General features: G+C 34.9%; 1 long non-coding RNA gene across 1 annotated transcript; it reads right to left on the bottom strand.

Moving 5' to 3' along the window:
• Nucleotides 1-947: 947 nt before the first annotated feature.
• On the bottom strand, nt 948-20,531 carry LOC120313583. Its single transcript, XR_005558182.1, has 5 exons — nt 20,404-20,531; nt 11,881-12,026; nt 8,790-8,894; nt 3,656-3,730; nt 948-1,212 (listed from the first exon to the last, which is right to left on the bottom strand). It is a non-coding gene; the product is annotated as an uncharacterized LOC120313583 (long non-coding RNA).
• Nucleotides 20,532-27,330: the final 6,799 nt, after the last annotated feature.

Below are 27,330 nucleotides of genomic sequence, written 5' to 3'. Positions count from 1 at the left end.
TCGTAAATAAGAAAAAATAATCAGAAATTAAAAAAAATCAGAAAAAAACATCAATAAGGAAAAATATGGGAATGCCAGAAACATTCCAGAAAAATGACAGTATATAACAAAAGCACCAACTTTAATGGCAAAAGTAGACAGAGATTGATCAAGAGGTAGATAATGTCTCAAATACCCATCCTGTGGAAGGCATACTATGAAAGTTATACAAAAAAAGCGAAGTAAACATCCTTAGTTTGGTTTGGGAAGAATAAAAATCATGCACAACCAACTGTCATTACTGCATAGACTACGACCAATCACTGAAGAGAAAGACCCCAAAAACTCAATAAGCAGGCTCATTTTTTGTAAAATAATAATATAAATTCCTTGAAGTAAATGTAGCTCCCAAAATAATTGAAATTAAAGAAAATATTTCATAAAATTCTATAATAAAAATACAAAATATAAAATAGTGTTAAAACATTCAAATTAAAACTGAAGTCAGTAGAATTAACCTCAACAGCTATGGGACTTTTATCATTATTGTCTATATAGAAATACCAACTATATAGTTAACTTTTAGAAGTAATTGGCTATATTTGAAATAATATGTTGAAATAGAAAGCTAATAAAAATTGCTAATAGAAAAAATGTGATCTGTTTAAGTGTTTTTAAAATGTCTATGTAAGAAAAATTATTTACATCATTTAAATACATAATTTTAGCTGCCCTATGAGCATTCTAGTGTGATAGACCTTTTTGTCTTTGTAGATTTAACTTTTATAGGTGTTGGTCAAAAAATATCATTTTACTGCTGTAGAATAGAAAATTAAAAACCCAAAATATAGCATGTTCAAGGGTCTGCCACATTTAAAAAAATCCTAGATCTAAAAGATGCTACAAACACTTGCACTCTGGTATGACACTAAAACCACTACGGATTCTACAAAAGGAATCTCACGGTATACTGAATTAAGATTTTTTAATGTCAGGTAAAATTTTAAATTGCCATTTTTTCACTTTACAGGAAATCTATGTAGACCTTAGAAATAAAGGAAAATAACAAAGGATCAATGGGTCAGTTATTTCTTCCCCACCACTACCATAAATCATGCAAGTGCCATTTTGGGATGTATTAGCAGGAGCATTGAGTTCACCTCAAAAGAAGTGATGTCCAATCTGTTTTGTCTTAGCCAAGATAAGGTTGAGTCTTGGGTCCAGCTCTGCAATCTAAAAATAGAAGAGTCTGATCAACTTACGATAGCAACCTTCAAATAATGAAGGAGCAGCCATGTAGAGAGAAAGTAAAGATATAATTGGTTGTCTGCAGGGCAGTTCAGAACCAGCATGCTAAAACTGTGGAGAATCAGATTCAGGTTACATATTAGGAGGAATTGCTCTCTACTGTAGTAAACAATGTCAATAAGTGAAATAAGATTTCTGAGACTGAATAGCCATTTGGTGAAATGCTTTAGCATATCCCTCCCTGGACAAATTTCAACTAAATCCCTCCCTGGACAAATTTCAACTATAAGGTCCCTTCCACTCTATGATTTTGATTACATTCCTGTATACATATCACACTCCAGGGATGACAACATAATATTTTAAGCATTTTTTAACACAAGTGTAGTGGGTTTATTTGTTAGCTGCTTTAAGATTCTTTCTATAGGATTCCAATAAAATGTTATTATTGCTCAGAAAGAAGAAAGTCTGATTCGTTGATGTTGCTATTCTGTTTGATGCTAGGATTGAGGAAAACAATTAGAGAAAAAATAGAAAATACTGGGACTTGCAGATCGAAGTTGAGGACTTATGGAAAAAGAAATCTATTATATTAATGACAACTGAAGCTCTTGGAGTGATACCTAAAGGATTTCTTCAAAATCTGGAAATATTGAATCTATCAGAATTCCTGAATACCCAAATCCATAATTTTACAAAACACCTACCCTATTTTGGAGCTTTCTGTATTGTTAGACATTACTTAATCATTTTAGGTTGTTGGCTCTTGAATTATTAATTTTCTATCTGTCTTAGACTGTGAATCTGTCAATTATACCAATATATTAACATATAATAATAACATATACTAATAATAACAGTAGTAATGATGGCAAAAAGGGCAAGGAAGATCAAGAATTAGTCAGTACCAGGTGAAGATGAACTGCATGGTTTTTGATTGAAACATTTAACTGGCCTACACCCACTTCATTGCTAATCAATTTAACAATATATTGCAAAAAGGTGAAATTGAAGATTGGTTAATATCTGGCAAAATGTATCTGATAATGAAAGATCCAGGAAAAGGCTTACTTGAGTACTGGAGAGACCAAAGTGGTGTATAAGAAAGAACAAATGAAGAACAAAAAGAGACATGGCAATACAGAGTATTACACAGCTATATAAAAAATAGCAAAATAACAAGACCTGGCAATGGCTAAGAGCAGAAAAATTGAAGAAAGAGAGGGGCTAATTTTGTCTGCACAGGACCAAATCTTAAGAACAAATGCATATAAAGCCAGAAATGAGAAGACAGCAACAGATATCAAATGCCAACTCTGTGTTGTAGCTGAAGAGACAGTGGACCATCTATTAACTGTTGTAAGACATTCTCACAGACTGACTACAAACAATAACAGGACAAAGTAGCAATGGTTCATTGGAAGATCTGCAGGAATACCATTTGCCTGCAAGCAAGAGCAGTGGGATTACAAAATAAAGTAATAGAAAATGAAGGACCTAAATTGCTCTGGGACTTCAGAATTCAAACAGACAGTCACCTGCCATGTAACATTCAGACTTAACAATTGTCAATAAGACAAAAAAGGACTGAACATTATAATCTTCTAAGCTACCCAGAGTCCTCATACAGTTGTTTCTGTTTTGACTAGGGAGACCAATTTCTAATTCACACTTATCCACAGAAGCTAATTGGATGATTTTGGGTCAATCTATCCTTCTCAGCTCAACCTATTTCACAGAGCTTCTCGTGGAAAAAGTTAAGATGAAGTGCAATGTACATAGCTCTGAGTTCTTGGATGAAAGATAGGATGGTAATCTAATAAATAAACAAACAAATCTGTCCCTCGGACTTATTTACATTCAAACTCAAACAAATGGTGGATTCAAAATGTCTGCAGTTTACCCAGCACACTCTGGAATATTGTGAAGGTAGGCTACTTTCACAACAAACCTATTTCATCAACAATTTCATTTCAAGAGAGTTAACAAGTGCTCCCCAGCAAGATCACTCCAAAACAAATCAGCAAGATTTTGTTTCAAGTTTAATTAGGAAAACTGTTAAAAATGGCTCAGCAACCAATTACCTGATCACTTGAAACAGTCTTTTTGATTCTGAGCGTACAATGGAGATCTTTCTACCTAAGAGATTTATCACTGCAGAACATTTTGTAAATAGTAATATTTTTTATTATATTGTTGCAAAACTTAATACATTATATTGTTTTGATACAGTGGTATTTGTGCAGTGTTGATTAACACTCTAATATTTAGGTAACTTAGCTAACTGATTAATATATATATATATATATACATAATACATAAAAAAAGATGTAACTTTGATTGTTTGACTTAGTTGCAATCTTGACTTTTTTGACCTCCCCTGCAAATATCCCAGACTTCAAGTGAGAATTAACTTCAAATTCATTACCTTTAAAGGAGTTGCAGCAACATATATTCTTGAAAATGACTGTGAAAGAAGACTTGGACTATAACAGAGGGTGGGCTGAGAAAAAAAATGAAAAGAGGTTTAGAATTAGATGATGATAAGATTATTATTTGTTTAGCTTTATTGCACTAAGATTAATGTATTACAATACTATTTTGTACAGAAAAAAAGAACGTTATGTATCCTTACGATGCCAGCTATTAGCACACATGTAACAGGCATAAAGAGCATTATGTATTCTTTCATCTTCCTCCTCATTATTTATAAATCATTATAATGGTTATATATTAGGCATTTGATTATGTGCCCATTATTAATTTTTCCAGATAAAACAAAACTTGGCAGAACTAAACTTTTAGTTCATGTCCCAGTTTTCCATAATAATATGCTTGATTTTGCAGCATACTGAGTTTTGTTCCCATACTTTTTATATTAAAATTCTTTAAATTCTACATCTGTGTTTGAAGCTGATCATAATTCAAACAAAAAGAAATACTCTGAATTCTTTTACTTACACAGTAAACTGCTGTTACAAATAGGGTCCATGCAGATGAGTCGCCTCTCAATATATATTAAAAAGCAAATAAAAATATTTCCAAATCTAAATAAACTAAGCCAGATAACCACTTTTTAATGCAAAATTCTATTATATATATGTCTTGTAAACAAAATCAAATTCATGATAATGTGTTTCTTTTTTTTCTGCACTTGTGATGTCTGGAGAGGTACCTACAGTTTTCTTGGCAAGTATTTTTGGGAGTGGTTTGGCATTGCCATTTTCTTGGTGAAATAACAGCGTTCCTCTTTACAGATTGGAGTAGATGTGGAGAATAATCAATCTAGTGTGAAGTACTTTAGTAAAATTAACAATAAATTAAACAAACAAGAAGGCTGAAGGATTCTTCCAGCAGGTGCTTTTATCCAGATGCTAGTTTTGATTATGACATTATGTTGCTTAGTTCTTTTGTTTCATTTCCAATTATTACATTTTTCTGTGTATCATTTTCATTTCTTCTGTTGGCTTCCAAAATCTTCTATAATGATCTATTTTTCCAGGAAAATTTCCATCAGTACTGTGTATATTTTGCCCTTTAATGCTCTTTTTCTTATACAACCTTCGGTTTAAAAACCTAGGTGGATTTCACAGCTTGATTAGGTTTGAATCACTTAATCCATTTTTCCATTGTCATATTGAATATGGGCATCTGTGTGTTTGTGGGGGGGGCAATGCCATCAAACAGGCAATTGAAGTTAAAATGGGTCTTTTTAAAATGAGTCATCTGCATTGCATGCATGTAAAAAGAGGCAGAACTTCAATTGTCTGATTGCACCAAATATTTTGACACTGTTGACCCCTCACCATGATGCCACTAGTCTTTAATTATTTTAAGATAAGGAATGTGAAAAGCTTCTGTTGGTATTTATGAGTGTATGTTATTCACAAGGAATTAACTCACAAACTTTAGAGAACTGGTAATGACCCATAAAAATCATTTGCATGCATAGAGAGTTGTATAGAATCAGAATCAATACCAATAGTTGCCTACATGCCATGGCAAGATTTATGTCTGATTATTTTTCTACCTAAAACCAGTTTTCTAAAGAGTGGATTGCTTCAGTACATGCAATCAACAATGATAATTTGTGCTTGGAAGAAGATCAAGCACAAAGCGTTTATCACTGTGACTTCATCTTCTATATGTACTTCCCCTCATCTTGAACCCTGTGATTTTAAAGCCACTCATATAAAATCACTTGGCAAATACCAAGAGATTAATATAGATACTTACATAATCACCATAGTGACTAGTGAGCAGAGATAATGGTGGTCCAGATCTAAAGGCACCAACCCCATTGCAAATCTCTCAACTATTTGTGATGGCATTCTCTTAAATTCAGAATGAATTATAGTAGTATTGAAGTTTAATGTGGGAAAAAGCCAAAACTCTCACCTACAGCATTTCTACTTATTTAATATAAATTAGCTTTTCAGCCTAAGGCCCAGAAAAGGTAAAATATTTTTTCAGTAAAACTAATCTATACACAGGTATTTGGCTATCTTGAGAAACAGAGCTTCAAATCCCTGTACAATCTGTCATGACTTTAAATGTTTGGTGCTAGTAAAATTTCAATTAGGATAAATACAAATATGCTACCAACAATAGATACTAAATATATACTAAAAATAGTTACAAAGATCTGGGATGGGAGAGAGGGAGGGAGAGGGAGAGATGGAATGATCCAGTCATGTAGCCAGCATTCATGCTTAAGGAAAGACTAATGAGATACTGCCAAGCAGAAAGGCAATCATAACAAAGGCCTCAAGTGGCTTCTCAAAATGCCACACTTTTTGCTACTTATATGAGAGCTTCTGCAATAAAGAGCTTTATAAGAAAGAAAATGCAAATAAACTAGAAGACAATGGAGATGGCATACTTAACATAATATCCAGTTCCAGTCAGATTCTAGATCTCATATTTTACATTAATAAGAATTTTGCAACCTCACTGTAACACATTGTAGTAATTTAAACAAGTTGTTATGACATGGATGACTGAAGCATGGCTAGGTCTATCCAAGAAGGGTTGCATCTGATACAATTTGGTGCAAGTTTGTAAACAACTATTTATACCACAAAAAAACACTTTTCTTCCAATGACAAAAAAGAAAAAAAATCTAGAGACTCTCCCAAGTACATGGAATTCATTAGTCTCTGCTCTATAGCATCTTAATCATCCCTCATTCCAACAGAGAAAAATAAATGTTACAAGCATAAGATTAAGAAAAATAAAGAGATGAATTTTAGTACAAATTAATTGATTAGGATATGTTCTTATATCTACAGAGTACTCCTGAATCAAAGGATAGACAAATCAAGAAGTGTTTGGCACCCCCAAAACTAACATTGAGATATAAAAGTATGCAGAGTGGCTTGAGATAAGTAATTACTGAACACCAAATGTGCAAATTAAGTTGGATTAATTTATATGCACTAACAAATTTAGAGGAAAAGCAAATTATATTTGTAATCAAAAATCATAACTACTATAACATATAGAGTGAAAAGAGCTGAGATGTACAGTTACTCCTTACTCCTTTTTTCCTTTATCAGCCTTGTCTGTTGCAAGACTTGAACATAAGTATCTGACATGAGAGCAGAAGTATTTATGATTTCATACATTTTTTTCAACATAACGGAGTTTTACTAAGGCAGATTGAATTGTTGTTTACACATTAAAAATAAGTTTTCTGCCAATATTAACAACACAATTTTACAGCTGGCAAATATTTATTTTTTAAACAAAATATTGTTTATTATTTATTAAAGGTATACAATCTCCTTGCTTTCCTATTTGAAATTATTATGGCACAGAACAAATAGTAATTATGGCCATTCTTGAAGTTATGGCTACTGCTGTGCCTCTGTGGTCATGTGAACAAAATCTGGCACTTGGCAGTCCAGCCGTATTTATGACCATAACATGAACTTCAACTGCCTCACCCATCTTGCTCCCATCTCTATCCATTTGGCTGCCCTGTACTCTGCCACCACCTGCATCTGCTACCTCTTGTCAGCCCTAGCTGATTCTTATCAATTCTTCCTCCCACTGTCAAGGTGCACCTGGCCATGGAAGCTGCTGGCCCTTCCTGAGGCTTGCATGGCCTCAGGGTGGCCTCCTGAAGAACCAACAGCTGCCTTGCTCAGGACACCTCATCTTTAACATAAAGAAGACAGTGATGGTCAGCTGGTGCCATGAGAGTGGTAGAGGTAGGTTGCAGAGAAGCAAAGGGCAACCAAAAGATAGAGGGGAGATAGGTGGGTGGAGAGAATTGAAACGGAAGTCCCAGGGCAGGAGAAGCATCAGCTCCTTGACTAATGATGGCAACTAACAACTCAACTAACACCTGCACTAGCAGATGGGATTAGCAGGACTGCCATTGCTAACACATATTTTTTGATTCTGGTTTGTTCAAGGGAAAATAATCCAGAGCTCCCATTTGCACATAAAGATAACAACAAATCACATACTTGAGTAGGGTGTTGGACTAGAAGACCTTCAAGGTCCCTTCCAACTCTGCTGTTCTGTTTTGTTGTTCTGTTCTGCCTGAATAGGATTTACTGCTCCCGCTTGCAAAGATAATGCTGCTCATTCACAATTAAATTTCACTTAATATTTTGTCTGACCAAAACAACAAGTGGAGCAGAAATGTTCTCTGAAAATCTGCCATGCACTATAATGACAAAAAGTGGACTTGGGGGCAATTTCTGGGTGAGTATGGCTGATTTCTGACTTTCACATGTTTAACTGAAGCAAGCACTTATATACAGTATCTTGCTTATATCTAAATTAGGCTGTCAAAATGAAGAAAGCTTGAGATAAGACGGACAGGAATATTTTTGAGTAAAAATGAGAGTTAAAAAAAATCTGTTTGGTAAAGCAAACAGAATCAGAATATGTTCAGTAAGCTTTTGTTCTTCAACTCTAGCAATTGCCTACAGGATATTGGGCTTCTAGTTAAAAAAAAGATAGACTTGAGACCTAACCATCTGTGATCTACATTACACCTAGGCTTGCAATATACAGGGCAGATTAGATGACAGGCAAAAGTGCAGCTGTACGAATGTAACTTATCCACTCAGCATTTCTAGTTAAAAAAAGATCCCAGAATATAAAAGATAAGGGCAACATATATAAATATGTATTTTTAATTTTTTTTAAAAAAAAAAAACAACCCTACTCACCCCAATGAGTGAGTGTAAGTGTCTTCTTTAATCTCAGGTCCTCTACCAGAGGCCTGGAAGTTTGGGGGGTTTTGCACAGTATCTAAACAGTTCCTAGCACCATATCTTCTGGGCAGAAAATTCTGAGGTTGTTCTTGGAATATGTTGGAGCCACTTTCCCAGCATAGAAGTCACAGCCCCAAGTGCTCCTACTACCACTGGGACCACTTTAGAAATAAAAGATTAGCTTGAAGTCTGATCTCAAATACAATTGAACAATTCAGTTGCACAAATGTATTCCCATGCAAATCAAAAGAATCATTAAAAAAAAACCCAACAACTTTCAATAAACCAGAAGGAGTCACCAACATGCTTGGAAGTTCTATTACATACCTTTTAGAGGAACTTGAAAACTTTTGGGATGTATGTGAAAAAAAAGTCCTCTTGAACTCTGTAATTTCTTTCCACAATAAATTATTGGAAGACACAAAAAATGTTCTGTTATTGGCAAATAAAATGAAAAATAGGAAGAAGCTTTGTGAGCATAGGGCAGTTAACATATAAACAGGACAAATAATATCTTTGTAACTCAGACTGTACTTAGGATTTTTGATATTGAAGATTCGCAAGAGCCATGATGGAAAAAGGGCAGGGCCATGTCATGCAGACAGATGCCATAGAATTGGATTCATTTTGATAATATTTGTTTGGTGAGATTTCTGATAGGTATTTTATTCAAATTTTCCATTCCAGTTTTGAATGTATACATATGGGAAATGCTATGCCTCTCTTCCTCAACTGAAGGCATATGAAATGCTAATTGGGTAAACTTATAACTTTCTCTTTTCTCCTTTTATTGGTGAAATTATAGTGTTCAGTTGCCACTATGGTCTGAAAGGTTTCCCTTTTCAGAGTGAAAGAAGCTTCTTTCAGTTGAAACTGACACGAAACTAATCTTTTAAAACAGATACTCAAAAAATAAATACAATTTGAATCCAACCTAATAATTTCTACAATTAGACCTCATTCAATTTTTTTCCTAGCATTTTCCAATAAGTGCAGGACCTCTTTTTTTCCCAGGTCAACCAAGTGTTGATCCATTGATTGCAAAGGAATTGACCAACTGGCTTGTTGCCCGAGCCCGATGCTGTGGATTGAGATAGGCTGATTGGCCCAAAGTCACCCAGCTGGCTTTCCTTCCTAAGACTACACTAAGTCCCTAGAATAAGACTAGAACTCACTGTCTCCTGGTTGTTATACTGGTGCCTTAATTACTAGACCAAATTGGTTTTCTTTAGACATACAAAACTGGTTCGTTATTTGTAGTCTCTCTTTTGAAAACATGAAATAAAAGTCACAATCTAACATTTTACTTAACTCACAAAATAATTAAACTACCACAGACTAGTGTAACTACCATCAGAAAACATATCCTCTGTGTTAAAGCAAAGGTTAGACAAAATCTACATGTCAGGGGCATTTAAGCAAAAGTTCACATTACAAGTATAATTAAATAACATTCTTGCATCATATCAAACAAAGGGTACCAGTTATAAATGTAAGTCTGGAGATAGGGTTCAGGCTTTCCTCTCAATAATATTTTAACTGTTCTTTAAAAAAAAGTTTTAGTTATAATTTTTAGTAACCTTTAGTAAGTTATTAAGTTTATTAGGCAGCCAACAGTATATAGAAGTGCTCTAAGCAAGAGTTTTATTGACAAACAATTTCTTAAATTTATAATCAGTCTGCCTCCTTTCCTCATACCAACACTGGAATAAGTTAAGTCTGGTTTTTATCTCCATAAATTGACAGTTTTCTGAGTGTTTCATCCAACTAAATAAAACAGCTACCTTAAGAAGCCATTCAGTGTGGCAAACAGGTTCAATCTTCTTAGTTGCCAGACTGATCACAATCTGATATTTTAATTCTTGGTTCTGAAAATGATGAATTTGCTTTGCTTTGCTCTGCTCTGCTCTGCTTTGCTTTGCTTTGCTTTGCTTTGTGTTGCTTTGCTTTGCTTTGTTTTGCTTTACTTTGCTTTGCTTTACTTTGCTTTGCTTTGCTTTCTACTGTAAGCCCTTTTTTTGCCCCAGCATGATCTTGGCATTCAAGTTACAGTTGAACTAAGCAGACATTCCTAAAGTGTCCTGCCAAAAATAATGGAAAGCTTGATACAATGGAATAGCACCTGAAATGCTTAGGAAGCCATAATGTTTAATGTTGCACAGTTCTTCCACTGGTGCCAACTATTGAATACAGATGCTGAAATGGTCTATAGTGGAGATATTTTGATTATTTTTAAAAATATGCAGCACGCAATAGACATTTAAAACTTGTGTATATGGTAACACAAGCAACAATGATTTCCAGTGTGATTGTTTGAAAAAAAAATCAATTTCAAAATAGCAAAATGCCATCCATAAATTACTAGGGTGGAAAAATAACAAAATAACATTTAATTATTTTAATATGTTAATGTAATATTGCCAAGTGCTGTTTAATAGGAACTTTGTAATCATACAGTAAGCCATTGTAATACTGTTTTAGGTCAGCAGATGGTCCAGTCAAACTTTTCTTTATGAAAAAGAAGCAAGCAAGCAAGAATAAATTGTTCAGCATTAGAGAGAAAGAAAATGATAAAACAAGTATTTTTAATTAAACATCAGCATTATTTCACATATTTCTCAGTTATGCATTTAAGCTCAGCATTCCTCATATAGTTAATCACTATCTCCATTTATCTTAATTATCCAGTCTTACTCTCCCATATCTATCATTTTCTACTTCCAGTTCCTCTCAGTCATTGTCTCTTGATTATAGTTCAATTGTTCATTGTAGCTAACAATTTCAGCAATTCCTCTACCAAGTAAATATTTCTAAATTTTTGTATAGATAAAATATTTCTGAAGCATATATTCAAATGTTTTAAACATACAGCACTTTTATCTATAAAGAGATTCCTATTTTTTTTAATAAGGGTAGAAAAAAATGAGCCCGTTGATTACATCCAGTCTCTTAAGCACTATCGGTGGGGGGAGAAAAAAAATCTATGCCAGGGATTTGTACTGGAAGTTGTTAGACTGGCTGAACATAGACCCAAACAGGAAGCCTTTTTGCTACTGTATATAATGATCCAGGGTCTGAAACTATCTTGCTGGTGGAAAATATATTGCAATATTTAAATGAGTGTTTGAAGCTTTGATTTCATTTCTAGTGTAAATCTATAGCAGAAGTTAATGGCATCATCATCAGTGCTCTGTTATTTATTAAATATATGTACATCAGAACTAGCTTGAGATTAAAATGCATCCCAGTAGAGCACTTGTCTAAAGTGATATCCACTAGGAAGGCAAAAAAACAAAGATGCACTCTTGCATACTATTCTATCACATTCTTTATAAAAAATGCAACATTTACTGCAGCAAAATATTCCATTTTGTTGTTATTATTGCTTTTGAGTCTGTTCATAAGCCCTGACAATTACCTGGAAACAAAGTGGTTTGCCATTTCCTTCTTGATAGAGCTAGGAGGTATGACTGGCCAAAGTTCATTCAGCTGGCTTTGTGTCAAGGCAGGACTAGAGCATACGGGCTCCCAGTTTGCAACCTGGCTCAAAATACTTGGAGAATTCTGGAATTAAGGTACAGAATAAAAGTGAAAGGATATATACCACTCATTGTGATCACAGTAAGCTTTCATATGCCTGGGGACTGTTACTAAACCTGGAAAAAATGTTTTGTGTATGTGTGTGTGTTTGTGTATGTATGTGTCCAGCAGCTGCTCCAGTGGTGGGATTCAGCTGGTTCGCACCACTTTGGCAGAACCAGTAACTAATTTTTTGTTGCCCAGGCCCAGAATGGACTTCAGAAAACCAGTTGTTCACGTATTTGAATCCCACCACTGAGTTACTCCCTATAAAGGCATATAAATTGATTTATTATTTTCATAAAAAAAGAAGTTGTACAAAGAGCTAGCCCTCCACTACATACCAAGTTATTATATAAAAGTAGCTTTATATTTAAGATAGCAAATGATTTTACAATATAAGCAATACTAGATAATTATAAAGTGGAAGAATAGATGGATGAATCCAAATCCTATGTTGGAAGATTTTTTTTTTTTTTTTTTTGCATTTTAACTACTGAAAACGCAGCATTCATTGTTACCCACTATAAGTTTTGTACATAACTTTCTATGTACGCTTTCATAGCTACGTATATTGTACGCTTCTTAAACCACTTATAATATACAAAACTTTGTATACAATATTTTCAAATATTTGCTTACATTGGTTAAGTAAGAATCTGTTCTCATGTTCCACACGCCTTAATATCTCTGGTTTGTACTTAATAATATCTTTCTAATTTTGGTAATTTTAAAAACATGTATTGCCAAACATCAATAAACAGACTTCATATACAGTGAACCAAATTTCCTCTGTTCTTTATATTATTTGTTTACCAGTGGCATGAATTACATATTATGAAGCAATTCACATGTAACATCATCATGGTACCAATTGCTATGACAATATAATGGACTTTCTAAATAATAAGTACTTCTGCCACCAATTAGTAAAAAAACAAGGTTTCCTCATATTGTTAAAAATGTTGCCATTAAACTTTCTGATAAAGCACATTAACACTAATAAAGGTAGATTTTTCCAAAGATTGGGAAGGATTCATGAGTATGAAATGCAAGATTAAAAAGCAAGCCCTTTAGTATTCTCAGGCATTTCTACACAATTTTTATAGTTTAATCATAGCCTTTAAAAGAGAAATTGAGTTAGGCATAGCAGTAAGATTTTGTTGGCACTTCTTTGGAAATGTTTACCATACATGGCTTCATTATTCACAAGTGAGTTGGATGTAATTGGTTCATGTACTATAAATTATTAATTCAAGCACAGGTGTGAGAAATGTGTGGTGGGACATATGTGAAGTTAAGAAGATTTTGATCTTTTAATATTTTGGCATTTTATATCAAAAGGATGAAAAGTTACTAAATATTATCCAAAAGTCATTTAAAAAGGTCACTTTTGTAGATGTTAAAAAAAAGATTTTCTATAAAAAATTAGCTTGTAGATAATTTTTCATAGAAGCATCTCTCAACATAGCAAAATAGTAATTGTTACCAAAATCATTTAAATAATATCTAAAGCTCTTCTTTAATAGAATAATAATGTTTGTTCTGCACACACTGTTTGTATTTTCTGTACAACTCTGATGCAAGTTATATTTTGTATGATCTGTATCAGTATTTTGCATTACTGTTCTAGTCTAATAGGATCAAATAACAAATTACAGTATAGGATAAATGATCTACATTATGAAAGGCAACACATTCCATAGGGTGAAATTCTAGTAGTAAAACTCTTGAGTTTTATAAAAGCATTCAGTTCATCTGGCATTTTGAAAAAGTCAGAAGGCAATGCCAAGTCTGCAATTATAGTATGTTGGCAACTCAGAAATGTAAGGAAATAGTTTAGCTTGTTCAGATAAAATTATACTTTCTAAATCAGACATTGACAATATTGGATAATTCCATTAAGCTAACATGCCAAAATTTATGTTTAAATTGTTATTCAGAATAAATGTAATAAGAAAGGGTAACATGATTGCCAGCTCTCAGGGATAGCCACAAAGAAGAGGAACTCAACCTATTCTCCAAAGCACCTGAAGGCAGGACAGGAAGCAATGGATGGAAACTAATCAAAGAGAGAAGCAATCTAGAACTAAGGAGAAATTTCCTGACAGTCAGAACAATTAACTAGTGGAACAACCTGCCTCCAGAAGAATGCTCCAAACACTGGAAGTTTTTAAGAAGAAAAACTCTAGTCTATGGTATAAAGCAGACATGTCAAACTCGCAACGTCACGTGACATCGCGTGATGTATCAGAACATCTTCCTCATTGCTGGCAATGGGGTGGGTGCAGTTTCCTTGTGACGTGTCCGGCCTGCGGGCCGGCAGTTTGACATCCCTGATATAGAGTTTCCTGCCTGAGCAGGGGGTTGGACTAGAAGACCTCCAAAGTCCCTTCCAACTCTATTATTGTTGTTGTTGTTATTGTTGTTGTTATTATTATTATTATTGTTATTACCTTGAGTTATTTGTAAAAATAATAAAGGCAGAATATAAATAAATAAACATGATCGTAAGATAACTTGCATTAATGCTATCCTTGCATATTGTTCTGGTTATACTGCATGATTGTACTATGTTGTGTTTTTCACATTTCATAGTAATTTAAAAAAAAACTTTCAAATGGAAAATTAAAAGTTGTCAAGGAACAATTTCCCCTATCAATCTGTAAACAGAGATTCCAAAATCTTAGTAATAAAAAAGGGAATCTCCAAGACAATAAAGTCTAAATTATCTACTCAACTTCAGCTGATTAGTCCCACTGATTCTGGCATAAATCCATATCTCCCAGTTAGTCTTGTTTGTAGTCTGAATTGCAAACTTAGTAGATGGTAGTGTTGCTCATATTTCACATTCTCTTCTTAGTCACACTAGTTGGAAATACAGTTTGCTTAATTGCTTATGTTTTTTATTACCATATTTTCTGTTGCAAAATATCTAATGTGTGCTAAGAGCTACGTGACACAATGAATTCATGTGTTTCCCATTGTTGTGAAAACAGAGAACATAAAATGTAATTTTGGTCACTTAAAAGAAATTAAATTTTGCCAAAAAAAATAAAGCAGAAAACCTTTTTCAGTACTAAGCAAACTTACGTCTTTGCTCCCAAGCATTTGTATCAAATCTCTATAATATCCATACTGCCATTCAGAAACAATACTAGTAAAATCATATAAGGTACAAAAAAGCATTAAAATGCTTTTGTGAATTGAACAATAAGATACGTTTATTATGAACAATAACAACAACAACAACAAAAAAGAATGGGATCCAGTGCCCAGTTTTCCTCATCTCAGTACGAGGGATTTCACATGTATTATCCTGAAGTTGTCTCATTGGCATGTGTTTTTTTATATATATAAATGTTTTATTGATTTTTAAGAATTACAATCTTTAGTGCTTAGTAAACAATGTGTTTACTAAGGTTCACATATCTGACATTAACTTCTTCAGTATAAATCTGTTCAATACTACACACTCCAGTATTTTTCCCCTAATCTTCCTTTTCCCCCCATGTTTTTTCCATTTTCCCCTCATTACACAGTTACAGTTTTTGGTACTATTGATGTATACAAAGTTAGATATAAGCATCTTCATCATATTTTACTAATATTATACAAATTATAATAATAATATCAATTCATAAATCAATATCCTATTTTTCATGCTCTTGATAAGATTTAATTTCTCATCAGTATCTGAAATATCTTTGTCAGTTATGATTTTCTCAATATTAATGACTTTATATAACTAAAAGTTTTATTCATACCAATCTTCTGCTTATTTTCATATTTCCCATATAAAAAAAGAAAGAAAAAGTGCTATTTTAGTTCTAAATCATATCTTTCATTATAAAAGTTTAATTATATCTAAGGGTCATTGACATGTGTTTTTATGCAAATAACATTGGTTATACAAATGGAATGATTTGTATGATTTATTTTGCAGCAATGATGTACGGTACTTTGTGTAATTTGCATCGTTACCATAATGCAGTGTTTGATTTCATGGACTTGCAGACCCATGCAGTCTCATGTAATTTCTTGTCCTAACCATGTAGCTGAATTACAAGAATAGCAGCAGCAGCAGGTCAACTTTGAATTTCCCTCAAGCCTTTCCAGAATTAAACCTAGAAATAATTTAGGTTAGTCTTGTGTATCCATTCCATCAACTGCTATCCAAATTTACTCTCAGTTACACCACTTACACTATACCTGTATTTCATTCCTTGCAAGACTAGCTTACTAGTTGTACTGAAATACCAGAAAAGTGAGTTCTGAAGTACTAGCTCTATCTTTATTATAAGGTTATAGTAACAGAATCTTGAAAAACTAAAAGACACCTTTCTGTCCCTCGTGTTTGCTCTCTTGAAAACTAGGAAGGGTCCCTTGTGACACGCTTTTGCCACTCCTCATCCTACAGATATAAATTTCATTTATAAGACCGTGGTCTAGATCATGGCACTTCCTTTTGTTTCCCAAGGTTATTCATACTTAACCTCTACACAGGTTTTAACCTGGAATGAAACTGCTGCTTGGACAGGTAATCAACTCACCTGTGTTGCATGAGTTGTGCAGCTCCAGAGTGCACCAGCAAAAGGGCAGGTGGGATGCAGCTGCTGCCAGACATCATCAGCCACGCACGCTCACCACCTCTTGTGCACACACCGGAGGGGGGCGGTTGCCCGGCTGGGCTGATTACCCTGATACCGTGTTTTCCCCAAAATAAGCCCTAATGTGTCTTTTGGAGCAAATATATATATAAGCCCCGGTCTTGTGTGTGTGTGTGTGTGTGTGTGTGTGTGTGTGTGTGTGTGTACGCACACAGGACCGGGGCTTATTTTTGGAGAAACACAGTATATTAGGTTGGGGAAATCTGCCTTAGATCAAGAACAGAGCCTTTTTATTTTATTCTGTGTAGGTTTTGGAATTTTTTTGTTTTGTTTTGCTAAGTGGCACAAATAGTCTTTTCACCCAATATCTTGGCAATAAAAGCACACTGATGTTCCAGTTCATTAAAAGGGAGGAGGCAAATAGTGGAAAGATATGCAATGCAAATAGTTTATACAAGGATCGAAAAAATAGGGTAGAAGATAATGGAAAGTTATATTTGGTGCTGAGAAGACCACATAGAGTCATGCTTGAATTCGAAAATGAGAGGGGCTGGGCTTCAAGAATGGGTTTGCCAAGAAGCTGCACTCTTTGATGGCTGTAAATCCAGATGTCTGGGAGATGTTGTGGTTATTTAGTGGCAAAGAATGCCATTGTTCATATGCACATATGCATTCTATTTCTACTTTGCATGCCCATGGTATTTAAAACAGGTTCTGGAGTTAAGCCTTAGGTCTTTCTGACTCAAATTAACCTCTGGGAGAGAGCAGACAATAACCAGAATTCTTATTGCACTTGCCATCTTCAAAGCATTTTAAACAGAACCCCAAACACGTTTGCTTTCAGGCAAGTTGCTATTGTTCTTCTTATCTCTTGTCCTGCTTAGTTTTGCACATGCTCACCCTAGTTCTTCAGCAAAGCTCATCAGTGCATAATGTAAGGGGATTTATTTTTCTGTCAGCTTGTCCCACAGCTTGATAAGGACTGAAAGGGAATGATTCATCCATGGTTATCCTGCTAGTTTCTATGCCTAAGCTAGAATCTGGCTCTCAAGATTACTAGTCCAGCAACTTAACCACTACATTGCTCTGGGAAAACCCATTTTAACTTAAGTCCAATTAAATGCGTTTAGGAGCAGAGGGACTATTGCTGACATTATTCAATATATTGGAAATAAATGCAATTTATGGCTAAAATATCTGAATATAATGCTACAGTATGACTAGACTGTAACGATCAGTGGAAGAATATGTGGAGTAAAGGATTGAAATTTACATTGAATGATAACTTGAAAGATAATTATCATAAAATGATACATCATTGGTATTTAACACCTGATAAGTTGTCACATATGTAGAAAGGTGTGTCAATTATATGCTGGAAATGTAATCAATCTGAAGATACTGTTTAATCAACTTTGGTGGACATGTAAGAAAACTAAAAAATGTTGAGATCAGATACGTATTTTAATTCAGACAATTATTGGAGCAAACGTACATTTGAAGCTAGGACATACAGTTTTGAAAAAAAAATGGAGCTTTGTTTTTATATATGATAAAGCAGCAAAATTTTTGTATGCACACAGATGGAAGGATTTATAGATTCCCACAAAGGAAGAATAGATGATGAAACTAATGGAGTTGGCGAAGATGGCAAAATTGACTATTTTGATTAAAGAAAAGACTTTATCAAGTTGTGTTTTCTATTTGGAAACCATTACCCTAATTTTTTTGCTTCAAATCAAAAGAAATGAAACTTTAATTTTGGCATTTGGTGTTTATCATTATATAAATATTGTGTATTATTGTTAATCTGAGAGTAAATGGTTACTATATTTTATATTTGTATCTGCACCAAAAAAGTCTTTCTTTTTCTACCTTTTCCTTTTTTGTTCCTAACTTGTTTCTTTTCCAATTTTTTTATTTTCTATTTATTTTTGTTTTCTTATGTTTTATTTTTTTGATGAAACTTAAAAGTTTTCAAAAGTTTACAATTTTCAAAAAAACAGAGAAAGAGAATTCTTTATTTAACTGTGTTTTGGTATACCAAAAATTGTTAAAAGAGAATGTGGGATGATAGCTTATCACCTGAATTATAATGGTGTACTGGAGAAAGATGTACCTTCTTTATACTTAAGCTTGAAACTACTGAATCTTCAGGTTCTTTTTCACCCTTTTCATTGGATACTATAATTTCAAAAGCCTCAGTCATATAGCATATGATCTGGATATGACCTTGTCCTTAATGCCCTTATCAATTCCTATCTATAAGACCTTTCAGCTTGTTGTTCTATTGCATACCTGACATGAACGACACTACAACATCTGAGGAATTATTTCTCATTAAATAATATTTTCCTCTATCAAGTATTTCATATGGAATTATTTTACTGCAGCAAAAATCTGTAACTTTTTATTAAAGTTTTAGTGCTATGTACTACTGCTCCTTGGGAACTAGGGACAATTAATTCTCTGTATAGGCTTTTTGAAGGAATACTTTGTTCTAGGAGCCATGCCCTAAAGTATTTTAAAAATCTCTACATAAATCATGCTTTATTACCACACTCATAATATAGCAAAGATCTATTTATATTGGTTGTCAAGTCCCAATAGTTAGATCCGAGTTAAATTTTGCTCAGGTTGCTTAGATTTAGGTCTTACCTGCAGTTATCTATACTTGCTTGGTTGCTCCATAGCCAGAATAGAACAATTTTTTTCAGAATAGAAACAAACAGCCCACCTCTCACCCATCAGAAAATTTACTTATATGGGCACTTTACTCCTTAAAAATAATCTCATCATCTTCCTATTTCGGCTTGAATATAGGTAAGCCTTTATTAGTGGCCACAATTTGGATTGGCAATTTGGCATCTAAAGGTTTCATTCTTAGAAGTTAAGTCTCCTGCTAGGAGAATAGATTAGGACCCAAATAATAGTGTTTTTTTTTTGAAAAAATAATTTTAATTAGTAAAATTAATTCATAATGTTAGAATTTGTAGGACACAAATTGGTCTCATCTTAATAAAAAAAAGTTTTTAGACCATTTTAAAAACCAAAATAGCTTTATCTGTTTGTCTGTCTATCTAGCTATCTAGCTAGCTATAGAGATGACTTACTGAAAAACAAATACATAGACAGGATCCAACTCTTTATAAGTAATTAGTGAACATTGATCAATTGCAGTGGCCTGGTTCACACAATATACATGACCAAATCACCATAGGTAGGGGTTTGTTGATTAAACTGACAAACTCCATACTGTGACAACTGAGGAGCAGTTTTAACATTAACAAAGCACTTGTGACCCAGCCTTCTCAGTCAGTTACAATATGCAACCTTCCAAGACTGTGAGTTCAAGTCTTGCCTTAAGCATACAAGCCAGCTGGGTGACCTTGGGCCAGTCACTCTCTCTTAGCCCCTCACTTCACAGGGCTGTTGCTGTGGGGAAAATAGAAGAAGGAAGGTGTGTTGAGTTGTTTGCAAAAATAATAAGGACAGGATACAAATAAATAATAAAATATGAAAATAATTGGAAGCTGAGTTAATGGCTGACTCAGTTAAACAAGGCAAACATATGTAAAAATGAAATAAAATGAAACACTGTACCATGATTAGATGAGGATCACATGCTTCTCCTGCCTTACTGTGGTAATCTGTGTTTCAGCTTTGCCAACTCATCTATCTTTCCTCATCTCTGCTCTTTTGGTTGTTCTGCACTCCAGCACTGCAGCTTACCCCAAATGTCACTCACTCACCTTTGCTGTCTTCTTCATCCCATTGCTGATAAGACTGCTGCCCTTTGTGAAGCCAAAGGAGCCTGTGTGACATTATGCCAGGCCTCCCTAAGATCTTGTGAGGTTTCCATGACAATGTGCAAAGCCAGCCTGAGGCAATGTCTCACTGAGGCAGTTCCTGGCCCTTTATAAAGTATTTGCAAGCCTTTGTGAGGCAGAGCCTGGCTGAGGCATCTGCTAGCCTTTTGTGAGGCCATGAAGGCTTCTGTGACACCATGCCAGGTCTCCCTAAGGCCTCCCTGTGGGAGTGGCTCACTGAGTCAGTTCCTGGCCCTTTATAAAGTTTTGCAAGGCAGAGCCTGGTTGAAGCATCTGTGGCCCTTTGTGAGGTGGTACAAGACCTCTATGACACCATGCCAGGCCTCCCTAAGGCCTTATGAGATCTCCATGACAGTGTGCAAGGTCTCCCTGTGACAGTATCTCATTGAGGCAGCTCCTGGCCCTTTATAAAGTATTTGCGAGACAAGTCTAGCTGAGACATCTGCTGGCCCTTGAGGCTATGGGAGGTCTCTTGGATCCATGCCAAGCCTCCCTAAGGCCTTCTGAGGTCTCCACAACAGCTTGCAAGGCCTCCCTGTGACGATGTCTCACTGAGGCAGGTGCTGGCCCTTTATAAAGTCTTTGCAAAGCAGAGCCTGGTTGAAGCATCTGTGGCCCTTTGTGAGGCCGTAGGAGGCCTCTGTGACACCATGCCAAGCCTCTCCAAGGCCTTGTGAGATCCCCATGACAGCATGCAAGGTCACCCCATGTCCCCATATCTCACTGAGGCAGCTGCTGGCTCTTTGTGAGGTCTTGTGACTCAGAACCTGGCTGAGGCAGCTGCTGTTCATTTGAAAGGCCTTCACAATACCGCACAAGGCCTCCACCCAGCTTCAGCAACGGCTTGTGAAGGCCATGCAAAGGAGATAGGAAGATGGAGAATTTGAGGTGCATGCTACAGTTGTAAATGTGGGTGGGCTACCAAGTGCCCAAATTTTGATTATGTTTTGGCAGGGGCACTGCAACAGCTGTAATTCTGAGAACCAGTTTCAACTACCATTTGTTCAGTACCATCATAACTTTGAATGGATGCTGAACAAATGGTTGTTAAGCAAGGATTTCCTGTAATTAGTTTATGGGATTGATGTGGGAGGTTGGGGGCTGTTTTCCATTATAGAACCTATATAAGGTTCTTTCCTAACCATTGGCCATCTGTTTTTGCTATCATATTTACTTATATTCCTTTAGGTATGTTATATCCTTTTTAATTAAAGCTTTTATGTTTTTCTGCAATGCTGTGTTCAAGGTTTTATAACTGATTGCCAGGAAAGTCATTTCTTTCTTTTTTTTTTAATAATTTTTTATTTTTCCAAACTCTCCCCCATACATATACCATGATATTTATCAGATGTTAACATACATTCTTTTTACATTCATATATAAGATACTTTTAATAAAATGAAATAAATACATACACATGACTTTTGGTGTTGCTCGCCCATTTCCCCTTTCACTGTATCCACATTCCTTCTTCTCTACCTTCTTTCTCCCTTTCTTCTCTTCCCTACTTCCCTCTTCTTCCTCTCCTCTTTCCTTCACCACTCTCCTCCCCTTTCTCCCCACTTCTCCTCTTCTTCTCCAACCTTCCCATTTCCTTCTCCCCTCCTTCACTCTTTTCTCTCTCCTCTCCTTTCTTCCCTCTCATCCCTCTTCAGATACAATTCAGAGGTAATATCCGAGCAACTCCTCTCTCCAAATTTCCCTATGTGTATTATATACAATAAGATTAATTTTCTCTTACATTAATACTTCTATTTATCTAACCTTCTCAGTATATACTTCTATAAATATTTATACAACCTCCAGTTATTCAATAATGTGTCGCCTGGGTCTCCCTCCTTATCTGCTCCTTCTTCTTCCATCTAAATTGATGTTAACTATCTTTTAACCGTATTCTCTTTTCAGCCAATCATAAAAAGTTCCCCAGATTTCATAGTAGTCTGACTCTGTCTTATCTTTAATTGTCATTGTTAGTCTATTCATTTCTGTTCAAGGTTTTATAACTGATTGCCAGGAAAGTCATTTCTGATCAAGCTGTAGATGATCTCTTGAAGTTGGAATATATGTAATCTACCTTTACCAGATTAAGGTGTTATTTAATTTTTACTAATAAAATGTTTTACTAAAATCATAGATAAACAAGCTACAGTCAACCCTTCAGATTGATTTCTAAACCTCAGTGGAGATGTATAGCTGATATGCTAGAAAATGCCAATATAACCTTAACAAACTCTACTACCACCATAACTCAAACCAATGAACTGGTATATGCTATAACCATTGTAATCCTGGAGGTATTTGGCTACATGATCACAAAGAACAGAAGTACATAGCACAGATACACACACAAACACATACACAGGCTAAGATCAAGGCAACTTAGAAAGAGGTTAGATAGTTCATGGAAGTGAAGATTATAGGAGTGAAGATTAAGGATAAGACTTGGTTACTGAAAAAAATATAAGAGCTTGACCATCTGAAGATCTAGAATCTGCTAAATAAAGGCTCATGGCACTGGTTACTAAGATAAAAAGATACACTATGGGCCAACAAAATAATTGCCCTGTTTTCCAAAGACCTCTCCAATGTATACTATCAACTGCAGTGCAAAACAGAATTAACAGTAGAGCAACCTACACCATAAATTGAACAGTACTGGAAGAAAATATGAGAGAAAGAGAAGACACATAATGTCAATACAAAATGGTTGCAGGACCTGAGAAGAGACCAAAGCAATCTCCCAGTCACCATCACAGTAGCAGACATCCAACAGTGGATCAAGAATATGAAGAGCTGGAGAGCACCTGATACCCAAAAATGAGCTGCTGAAACAACGCCTGAGGCAACAGCAGATATGAGAGAAAGATCAATCAGAGGAAGAGATTTTTATGGGACATCCCAATCTAGACGACCAGACAATACTGGCCAATTAACCAGATACTGGGGTAATAGACAAGAGTAGAAGACAGTGGTGATAGATATAGCAGTGCCAAGTGACAGCAACATCAGCCAAAGGAGTATGAGAAGCTGGAGAAGTACCAGGGTCTAAAGGAAAAACCAGAGTGTCATGTAAAGGAAAGGCTAAAGTAGTTTCTGGGTGGTAGGAGTAGTTGGGGCTGTGACACCTAAGCTGGGGAAGTGACTCCAACAGATATCAGGAACAACACCAGAGCTCTCTGTCCAGAAGAGTGAAATGCTGGTACAAGCTAAGATACTACACACAACCATCAAACTCTCAGGCCTCTGGTAGAGGACCTGAGACTGAGGAAAATACATACCATCCATAGGGGTAAAAAAGGATTCCCAAGAATATTTTGATTCGTTCAAAGGTTAACAGTTGCCAAATAAAAGAAACTGCAGTGACATTTGTACCATCACTGGATTGAACATAAACTTTCCTTATTATAAATTTCTGTAAGAACAACAAGGATTTGACTAAAAAATGGTGGGAAAGAGCTGTATAATATATTGGCAGGTTGCCATCTAACAATGTTTATGGCTGACTATATTGGATCAACCTTTATCTTGCTCCACATAATAAGCCAGGTCTGGCAAAGACTCAACTAAAAATTTACAGAATTTACAGGAGCCTAGCGTAGCTTGAGTCACATTTCCACTGACATATAATTGGACTAGATTAGTTTAATCCAAAACATACTAAATAGTTTAGGCTAGAAATATTCCCTTGTTCTGGATAGATAAACAAGAACTTCATTTCATTTCTAGCTTCATAACTTTTAAGGTCTCTTCATTTAATACAATATTTAGGACAAAATAGAGATTGCTAAGGTCAATTGGTAACCAGACTCTGAAACAAAGTCTAGCATCTAAATCCTCCTAAATTGATGCTATCACGAGACATTTTTACTTGTTAGCACCCCTGGCTCTTCCCATGCATATAACGATGACTGATAACAGTCAAACGAACTTAACACCAATGTCTATAAAAAGATATGGATATGGATATATTATATGTTCATGTGTCGTTTATGTAAAGCAGCATTCTAGAACAGTCAAGAGTCCAATTTTGGTCTATGAATGCTAAGCTTACTTCAAATCAGGGAGAAGCTAAGGAATAGGAAAATAAACAAATATGATTTAATTTTTCATGTTAATCAAGTAAAGTTAACATGATATGTTATAAACATGATTACTTCCAAGATCTTTAATAACTTTTTCTTATATCACAGAAAAATTGGAACTCAGATGCAACATTTAGTGGAATCCTGGGGGTGAAGCCAAGATTTTGGAAGACTGCAGATCTTCTGACTTCAATTGTTTAACCTGTTATTACATATGACTGTCCCTAAAAGTGACCCCATTATTCTACAGTCAAGAAAGCTTTGACCTTTTTTTTAAAGAGCAGAATAAACTAATTAAGCCTTTCAATGTAATAGGAAGCTTCTGCTTTTTTAGTAGAGTGGGAAAGGTTGTATCTGTGTAGACCATACAAATAATTGCTGAAATTATTTAGCATAATTATATGGTGATAATATTTGGCTATGTTCCCACTCCATCTGGATCAAGAGAGACTGTATGAAGGCTGAACAGTTGTAATCTGGACAAATAAGATGAAGCTAAATCCAGAGCCAAGAAACACTGTTAATAGGTGATTCTGAAGTTTGGGAGTTAGACAAATAGAAGGTGTTCTTTTGTTTATTAAAAGTTTTATTAATTTTTAAGAATTACAATCTTAATGTGTTTAGTAAACAACATGTTGTCTGGGTTCACATATTTAACATTAACTTCTTCAATAAAAATCTATTCAGTGCTGCATAATCCAGTATTTTTTCCCTGATCTTCCTTTCTTCCCCATATTTTTTCCATTTTCTCCTCATTACACAATTACAATTCTTGGTACTATTGATGTATATAAAGTTAGGTATAAACATCTTCATCATATTTTACTATATTATACAAATAACAATAATATCAATCCATAAATCAATATCATGTTTTTCGTGCTCTTGTTAAAGTTTAATTTCCCATCAATATTTAAAGTATCTTTGTCAGTTATGATTTTTTCAATATTAATTACATTTATATAGCTAAAATTTTATTCATACCAATTCTCTTATTTTCATATTTCCATATCAAAAGAAAGAAAAAAAATGCTATTTTAGTTCTAAATCATATCTTTCATTATAAAAGTCTAATTATATCTAAGGGTCATCCGCTCTTTTAATCTTATTCAAACAAGCATTTAAACATATAATGCCCCCTCTAAAAGGTCAAATCTGTTTTTTAAATCTAACTCTCCTTTTCTTTGCCAAGTAGCTTTCCAAGCCAGGGCAATTAAATTGCCCAGGAATTTTCATTCTATTTTTGTGAAAATTGCTTGGCATGAGGAAGACAATTTAGGTAAGGTATTTGGGGGGGGGGATTCCGCCCATTTATGTTCCTTAAGCAATTCCCACCTCCCTCAATTTCTCCCCTCGTCTTTTGTCTCCCAAATTGTAACATTTCCTCTGACAGCTGTATGTTCCATTCCCCAAAATCTTCCTTGTCATCAGGTACATCTTACAGACTTAAAGGGTAAAGGGTCTTTTGCATTTTCATTGTTGTGGCTAAGTCTTGCAATATTTTACTTGTGTATGGTAGTTTATATTTCCCTTCTTTCATCTCTTTTGTCTCTAGGTCCATTTCCTCTGCTTCATCTTCTGATCTCTGGTTTATTTGTTCATACTTTTTAGCCGTTGTCTGGGAACTTTCTAGTTGTAGATTTAATTTAGAGATTTGCTCATTTATATTATCTAAATTATTTTAGTCTCATTATAGTTTCTTTTTCTGTCCTCTTTGTATGCAACAATTGTTTTGTGAATTAGTTGTAGTGTAGAGTATATTTCCTTCTGAAAGATATTTGTTTTTTCTTGAGGCATCATTTGTGAAGATCCTGTAATATCACCAGTCTCAGTAAGAGTAGTTTTCTGGTCTTTATATATAGCCTTTATAATCCAATAGATTCCAGGATGCAGGTCCAGTCCCAAAAGCAATATTTTATAGTGATCCTTTTTCTCAGGCATCCAAAAATTGTCAGTCAGGCAAGGTTATAATCCACAATGTTCAAAATGTTCAAAGTGTTCAACCTCCCTGAAAACAGCTCAAAAGTCTCTCCCCACCAGACATAATCAAAGGTCAAATTTTTCTTTCTCATTTTTCTTAAAAGTCCAAGCTCAATAGGTGTTTATAGTCCAAAAGGGTCAGGATGATAAGTATGCCAAAATATTTTCCTTTATTGCCAGCTGTTCTCCCTTAAGCTAGGAGTCACCAAGCAGCCAAGAAGCTAGTTGTAGTGCTGTACTCAAATTCACCACTCGATGTCATTCAAGATCTATTTTCCATTCTTAAGACAAAGAATTGATTTCTTATATTTCACTTCAATGTTTTTTCCCAAAGAGAAAATCTTAACAATTATCTCAGTTCTCAAATTTCAAAACTATAGCTTTATGTTACTTCCACTTCAATATTGTATATTTCTGTCCTCCATAGAAATTAAAACACTGCTTCCATTCACATTCGGAGCTTTTTAGCTTCTTGGGAGCCTTTGCCAGGAAATTCAGTTGTAAAATAGTAAAGAAAGAATCAATAATCACCCAGTTCCAAACATGCTGTTTACAGTATGTTAATTAGTGCTTTTCTTCTTTGGTTGTCAGCAGCTAATGGCTGACCATTTCCCCTGCCAGTTTGGAGGGATTTTCTCAGATCGAACAGAAAGACTGCCATCTCTCTGTGATCAGCGAGACATCCCTTCTTCTTCATCACCTCTTCGGGCAACTTTAAGCCCTTTTTAGGGCCCCAGCAGGGCAAAATCAGGCACGGAAGGCAGAGCCCTGCCTTCCTGCATCTGTC

The sequence above is a fragment of the Crotalus tigris genome, unplaced genomic scaffold, assembly GCF_016545835.1.
Source record: "Crotalus tigris isolate CLP2741 ecotype Arizona unplaced genomic scaffold, ASM1654583v1 scf7180000018710.371113, whole genome shotgun sequence".
Lineage (NCBI taxonomy): Eukaryota > Metazoa > Chordata > Lepidosauria > Squamata > Viperidae > Crotalus > Crotalus tigris.
Note: the sequence above shows the minus strand (reverse complement) of the source record. Positions and strands in the feature narration are given on the sequence as shown.